Here is an 8,100-nt window from a genome sequence, read left to right as displayed (position 1 = left end):
ATGAAACTTTACAACCGTAATATTTGCAGTGAGCCATGTGTCTGTGGTAAAACATGCCTTGTCATGGACGGAAACATAACAAGCAGTGTCGCGGTTGGCAAATTGGATAAAGGACATTGATTTAGTCAAACCACAAGAAATGTGCTTTTCATTGTCTTAGTTCCTCTGTTTTTTACCACCCCACTATTTTGTTCAACCATCACCCGTGAACAGTCTGTAGCCTTAACTGTGCATGGTTCTATACATTCTATTTCTAAATGCAACATAAAACTTTCCTTCCCTGTAGTATAGGCCAACTGAGAACACCTTAGTATTGCACATTTAGTAAAGGAGATGTGGTCAAAACAATATCCTTGACATTTTATGTCACATCCTCTTTTAGGGACTACATAATATTGTTGAGAGACTCAGAAACTAAAGCAGAGCTGATAATAGAATAAATGTCCCACTAAGATAAAAGAGGCAAATAAGCTTAAAGATGTGGTAAAAGCTAATTGATATGCAGCCATAGGAGGGACTGCTGGGAGTTTTGACCAAGTGTTCTCGGAGAAACGATCGGTGTGCTTAGTGCAAACACAAATTTGGCCTCCGCCTCTTTCTTAATCCCTTTGTCCCAGTGTGACCACACCACTTGAAAGACTGATGTGATGTCACTTCCTTTTTGAGTGTCCTCAGATTGACAGCATTTGCCAAGAACTTCATAACCCCACACTATGACATGTGTTCCACTGGCCTTCTATTTGTAGCCTACTGGGAGAACTGCTGAGTGTAAAAATAAATTTTAAAGGTACTCATTTGTCTGTCTTTGAGCATGGAGTGGCTGGTCACCCCTTCTTTTCCGACCTGTACAAGGTCACTTCCACCCTTCCCACAGCTGCACGTGTACCCGTTCACTTACTTCACCCCCAAAAGTCAAAGCGTTATGACACTGCACCAAACCATACCCTGGTATAAATAGCTTCACACTAGCCAGGTTTCCAACCTTCTGTGAGTAAAGTACATGTCGGGTAAAAAATGTCATACAGGCCTCTATATTGATATAATAACCATCATATCGAAGTAAACTTGAAGTCACGCAATGATGTTGTGTGGTCCTCCCGCTACGACTAATCGGGAAAGGATGCAATTTATTAGGCTACGAATGAAGTTACGATGAACTTCACAGGGTGGTGAAAGTTGAAGGTGATGAACTTGATGCTCCTTTCCAATAAATATCAAGAGTCTTATTCTGATGACATGATCATTGACACATGGCTGCTGTTTGACAAATATTCTTCCCATAATATCATCATGTATGCTAGTGTTTCCCAACCAGGGGTAGTAGGGTACTTGGCCTATCCACAGGGGGTACATGAGAAGACTCATGAGACCATAGGCCTACTGGTAAAATGCACATAAGAAGGTACACTATATATACAAAAGTATGTGGACACCCCTTCAAATTAGTGGATTCTGATATTTCAGCCACACCCATTGCTGACAGGTGTATAAAATCAATGCAAACTCTATAGACATACATTGGTAGTAGAATGGCCTTAGTGAAGAGCTCAGTGACTTTCAACGTAGTACTGTCATAGGATGCCACCTTTCCAACAAGTCAGAAGAGCGTAAGGATCACTTTCAGATCATTCATGTATTTATCAGTGGCTGTCCAGTAGTGTTGACAAAAACACTTTGGAAAGTGATAAGATAGAAATTAATCTTATTCTAGTGTTTGTTTTCCTCCCATTGCTCTATATATTTGTCCCTTATAATTCCTTTCACTCCCTCTTTCATTTGCATGCTGCACTTCTATCTCTCTCTCACTCTCCCTTTCTTCTCTGGAAAATATCTTTAGCCTTCCCTGCTCCCTCAGTTGTGAGCTTGCTGTGAAACACCTTCATTTAGTACTGTTGTACACTTCGTTTGCTTCTCCTCTTCTCCCCCCTTCCCTCCTCTGTTTCCACAGCACTGGACTGGAGTTGTCTGGGTAGGCTGCCTGAGATCTATTGGAGGTCCTCCTCGAACCTGAGCACTACCTGCTACTCCACCCAGTGGCTCACTCTTGGGCAGTTTCTTGGCTAGAAAAAAGACATATCAACATAGAGGACCACATAGAACAATTCTAGTATGTGTTGCTTATAGTTGAGATGGCAACGGTATAAACAAGGTGATTGATAGCTGCTCATATTGTGTGTACCATGAGGTTTTATCACCCTCTTGTGGATATATAGGGACACTATACCTTAGCGGTGTCATGATGAGGAGTAAACTATCCATGGCAAAACAAATGCTCTGTCAAAGGAATTATGATTTGTTTTGGTTGATTTGTTTTGATGAGTTTTGTCTCATAACATTGAGTATATAACATAGAATATTGAAGTCCTCGAGAAAGAAGGCCACAGTATCATCTCCAGCCCATTTCAACCATATGAATTTGAAGACTGTTGTCAGCAGCTTAGCCCTGAACATCCTCGAAAAACCCCGCAGAAATGTAGACCTGCTACACACACATCACTGCACAAGCCTTTGGCCATTATCTCACTGACTTGGGTGTGAGGTATACACACAGGAGCCTACCGTATACTCCACCGCTCTGTTAGCAGACTGATCGGACTTGTTGCCAGTGGTGTAAAGTACTTAAGTAAAAATACTTTAAAGTCGTTTTTTGGGGTATCTGTACTTTACTTTACTATTTATATTTTTGACTACTACTTTTACTTCACTACATTCCTTAAGAAAATATTGTACTTTTTACTACATACATTTTTCTTGAAAACCAAAAGTACTCGTTACATTTTGAATGCTTAGCAGGACAGGAAAATAGTCAAATTCACGCACATATCAACCAAACATCCCTGGTCATCCCTACTGCCTCTGATCTAGCTGACTCACTAAACACACATGCTTTGTTTGTAAATTATGTCTGAGTGTTGGAGTGTCCCTGGCTTTCCGTAATTTAAAAAAAAGAAAATGGTGCCATCTGGTTTCTTAATATAATAATATTTTTTAAATGATTTATACTTTTACTTTTGATACTTAAGTATATTTTAAACCAAATACTTTTAGACTTTTACTCATGTAGAATTTTACTGGGTGACTTTTACTTTTACTTGAGTCATTTTTAAGTATGACAGTTGGGTACTTTTTCCACTTTGTTGCCCACAAGTTTCTGGAGCTCGCTCACCCAGGTTTTGGCTCATACAAAGGTATCCTATCCAGAATAGAAAATAAAGACGAGATATGAGCAGAAGGAACAGGGAAGATGTACTGCTAGACCGGTATGAATGTCCTTCTCAAACATCCGTCTCAAACCTCTGCACAGTGGTATAGTGTAAATGCAGGATATATGCAACATTTCTGGCGAAAATTATTAACAGACGCTTAGCATTGTTGGAGAATTACTTCACTACAAATGAGTGGAAAAAGTGAGAGGAAAGGTGAAGAGATGGAGAGATTAACAGGGAAAAGATGGGAGTCATTATGCAGGAAGGAGAAGGGCTGGAGAGGAGGATTGTGGGGGAGACAGAGCATTTGAAAGGGAGAGGGAGATGTTATCATCTAAGATGTTCATACTGTGCTGGTGATGTCATAGACCACTATGGCTGCCTGGGCTCCTCTGTAGCACGTAGGTGCTAGGCTGTGGTAGAGCTCCTGACCAGCCGTGTCCCAGAACTCAAACTTCCCCATGGCACTGTCCACACTCACCATCTGAGTCAGAAAGGCAACTGAGGAAAGAAGAGAACATTGCTGTTAGCCTAGAAAATAGGAATGAGAGGAGGAGATGACGGGTACATAGATTGAGGGAAAAGAATACAGATTCAAAAGAAGGACAAAGAAGGAAAGTGTGCAAAATGTGAACAAGTCTCTGTGAAAAGGGGAATAACGTGGGCAGATAGGAGGAATTCAGATGACCAGATGTACAGTGCCTTGCAAAAGTGTGTTTTTCCTATTTTGTTGCATTACAACCTGTAATTTAAATGGATTTTTATCCATTTAACATACACAAAATAGTCCAAATTGGTGAAGTGAAATGAAAAAGATAACTTGTTTAAGAAAAATGAAAAATGGAAAAGTAGTGCATGCATGCATACAGTTGAAGTCGGAAGTTTACATACACCTTAGCCAAATACATTTAAACTCAGTTTTTCACAATTCCTGACATTTAATACTAGCAAAAATTCCCTGTTTTAGGTCAGTTAGGATCACCACTTTATTTTCAGAATGTGAAATGTCAGAATAATAATAGAGAGAATTATTTATTTCAGCTTTTATTTCTTTCATCACATTCCCAGTGGGTCAGACGTTTACATACACTCAATTAGTATTTGGTAGCATTGCCTTTAAATTGTTTAACTTGGGTCAAATCAAATCAAGTTTATTTTATATAGCCCTTCGTACATCAGCTATATCTCGAAGTGCTGTACAGAAACCCAGCCTAAAACCCCAAACAGCAAGCAATGCAGATGTAGAAGCACGGTGGCTAGGAAAAACTCCCTAGAAAGGCCAAAACCTAGGAAGAAACCTAGAGAGGAACCAGGCTATGAGGGGTGGCCAGTCCTCTTCTGGCTGTGCCGGGTGGAGATTATAACAGAATATGCCAAGATGTTCAAAATGTTCATAGTGACAAGCATGGTCAAATAATAATCATGAATAATTTTCAGTTGGCTTTTCATAGCCGATCATTAAGAGTTGAAAATAATTCGGGTAGCCAAATGATTCGGGTAGCCTTCCACAAGCTTCCCACAATAAGTTGGGTGACTTTTGGCCCTTCCTCCTGACAGAGCTGGTGTAACTGAGTCAGGTTTGTAGGCCTCCTTGCTCGCACACACTTTTTCAGTTCTGCCCACAAATGTTCTATAGGATTGAGGTCAGGGCTTTGTGATGGCCACTCCAATACTTTGACTTTGTTGTCCTTAAGCCATTTTGCACAACTTTGGAAGTATGCTTGGGTCATTGTCCATTTGAAGACCCATTTGCGACCAAGCTTAACTTCCTGACTGATGTCTTGAGATGTTGCCTCAATATATCCACATAATTTTCCTTCCTCGTGATACCATCTATTTTGTGAAGTGCACCAGTCCCTCCTGCAGCAAAGCACCCCCACAACATGATCCTGCCACCCCTGTGCTTCACGGTTGGGATTGTGTTATTCGGCTTGCAAGCCTCCCCCTTTTTCCTCCAATGATAACGATGGTCATTATGGCCAAACAGTTCTATATGGCCAAACAGTTCTAAGTACGATCTTTGTCCCCATGTGCAGTTGCAAACCGTAGTTTGGCTTTTTTATGGCGGTTTGGAGCAGTGGCTTTTTCCTTGCTGAGTGACCATTCAGGTTATGTCGATATAGGACTCGTTTTACTGTGGATATAGATACTTTTGTACCTGTTTCCTCCACATCTTCACAAGGCCCTTTGCTGTTGTTCGGGGATTGATTTGCACTTTTCGCACAAAGTACGTTCATCTCTAGGACCCAGAACGCGTCTCCTTCCTGAGCGGTATGACGGCTGCGTGGTCCTGTGGTGTTTTATACTTGCGTACTATTGTTTGTACAGATGAACGTGGTACCTTCAGGCGTTTGGGAATTGCTCCCAAGGATGAACCAGACTTGTGGAGTTCTAACAAAAAAAATTCTGAGGTCTTGGCGATTTCTTTTGATTTTCCATGATGTCAAGCAAATAGGCACTGAGTTTGAAGGTAGGCCTTGAAATACACCACAGGTACACCCCAATTGACTCAAATTATGTCAATTAGCCTATCAGAAGCTTCTAAAGCCATGACATAATTTTCTGGAATTTTCCAAGCTGTTTAAAGGCACAGTCAACTTGGTGTATGTAAACTTCTGACCCACTAAGATTGTGATACAGTGAATTATAAGTGAAATAATCTGTCTGTAAACAATTGTTGGAAAAATTACTTGGTCGTGCCACAAAGTAAAATACATTTGTGGAGTGGTTGAAAAAATAGTTTTAATGACTCAGCCTAAGTGTATGTAAAACTTCTGACTTCAACTGCATGTATTCACCCCCTTTGCTATGAAGCCCCTAAATAAGATCTGGTGCAACCAATTACCTTCAGAAGTCACATAATTTGTTAAATAAAGTCCACCTGTGTGCAATCGAAGTGTCACATGATCTGTCACATGATCTCAGTATATATACACCTGTTCTGAAAGGCCCCAGAGTCTGCAACACCACTAAGCAAGGGGCACCACCAAGCAAGCGGCACTATGAAGACCAAGGAGCTCTCCAAACAGGTTAGGGACAAAGTTGTGGAGAAGTACAGATCAGGTTGGGTTCTAAAAAAATATTTCAAACTTTGAACATCCCACAGAGCACCATTAAATGCATTATTCAAAAATGGAAAGAATATGGCACCACAACAAACCTGCCAAGAGAGGGCCGCCCACCAAAACTCGCGGACCAGGCAAGGAGAGCATTAATCAGAGAGGCAACAAAGAGACCAAAGATAACCTTGAAGAAGCTGCAAAGCTCCACAGCGGAGATTGGAGTATCTGTCCATAGGACCACTTTAAGCCGTACACTCCACAGAGCTGGGCTTTACGGAAGAGTGGGCAGAAAAAAATAAGCAAACATGTTTGGTGTTCGCCAAAAGGCATGTGGGAGACTCCCCAAACATATGGAAGAAGGTACTCTGGTAAGATGAGACTAAAATTGCGCTTTTTGGCCATCAAGGAAAACGCTATGTCTGGCGCAAACCTAACACCTCTCATCACCCCGAGAACAACATACCCACAGTGAAGCATGGTGGTGGCAGCATCATGCTGTGGGGGTGTTTTTTATCGGCAGGGACTGGGAAACTGGTCAGAATTGAAGGAATGATGGATGGCGCTAAATACAGGAAAATACTTGAGGGAAACCTGTTTCAGTCTTCCAGAGATTTGAGACTGGGACGGAGGTTCACCTTCCAGCAGGACAATGACTCTAAGCATATTGCTAAAGCAACTCTCGAGTGGTTTAAGGGGAAACATTTAAATGTCTTGGAATGGCAGAGTCAAAGCCCAGACCTCAATCCAATTGAGAATCTGTGGTATGACTTAAAGATTGCTGTACACCAGCGGAACCCATCCAACTTGAAGGAACTGGAGCAGTTCTGAAAAAAAATCCCAGTGGCTAGATGTGCCAAGCTTATAGAGACAACTTCGAAGGGACTTGTAGCTGTAATTGCTGCAAAAAGTGTCTCTACAAAGTATTGACTTTGGGGGGTCGGAATAGTTATGCACTCTCAAGTTTTCTGTTTTTTGTCTTGTTTGTTTCACAAGAAAAAATATTTTGCATCTTCAAAGTTGTAGGCATGTTGTGTAAATCAAACGACACAAACCCCCCAAAAATCCATTAATTCCAGGTTGTAAGGCAACAAAATAGGAAAAATGCCAAGGGGGGTGAATACTGTATTTTATTGTAATGTGTGGTTGGTACTCTACCCCCAATGGTGCTCTCCCTGAAGTCCTGGTACTGGCCTTTGACAAACTGTAGCAGCAGGCTGGACTTCCCCGCTGATGTCTCCCCCAGGAAAACCAATTTAAACTGGCTCAGTTACTGGATTGGGGCTGCCCACTGGGTCTTGTTCTATGCCCTGCCATTGGGGCTGTGTGTTCGTGAGGGGGCTTGGAGGTTATTCTGGACATTGAGGGTGGGGGGACAGGGGAAAAGGGGGTTCAAGTGACAGCTGGGGAGAGGAGGATGGGGGAGAGGAGGGGGAGAGAGAGGTACCCCTCTCAAGGACAATAGGACCCGTCTGTCAGATGAAAAATGGAAATCTACAAGACAAAAAAATACAGAAAACAACAGATGTAGGCCTATTCCAGAATCTAGACTTTATCATAATGGCAACCTGTCACACAATCACCCGTGAAACCAATGTGAATCAAAATATATCTCCACGTTTGCATGCTGCTGTGTACAATACATTTTAATCTAGATCCAAAGCGAATAGCCACTAGTTAGAAAGCATTACTAGCCTTGGCTGCTTACTGAAACCTGATTTCTATAAACATCTCTTATTTGTTAACCTACAACAAATAAGAGATGAACAACTGAACAACGAGAGAAAATAAAAATAATCAATAACATCAATAATTATGTGGCAAATGTAGAAGAC

The 8,100-nt window shown here is 41.5% G+C and overlaps 1 pseudogene; it reads right to left on the bottom strand.

Moving 5' to 3' along the window:
* Positions 1 to 3,103: 3,103 nt before the first annotated feature.
* Positions 3,104 to 7,582, bottom strand: LOC111974104 (ras-related protein Rab-5B-like; annotated as a pseudogene).
* Positions 7,583 to 8,100: the final 518 nt, after the last annotated feature.

The sequence above is a fragment of the Salvelinus sp. IW2-2015 genome, linkage group LG1 (genome assembly GCF_002910315.2).
Source record: "Salvelinus sp. IW2-2015 linkage group LG1, ASM291031v2, whole genome shotgun sequence".
In the NCBI taxonomy this organism is placed as follows: domain Eukaryota; kingdom Metazoa; phylum Chordata; class Actinopteri; order Salmoniformes; family Salmonidae; genus Salvelinus; species Salvelinus sp. IW2-2015.
This window is presented reverse-complemented; position numbering and strand designations above follow the sequence as displayed.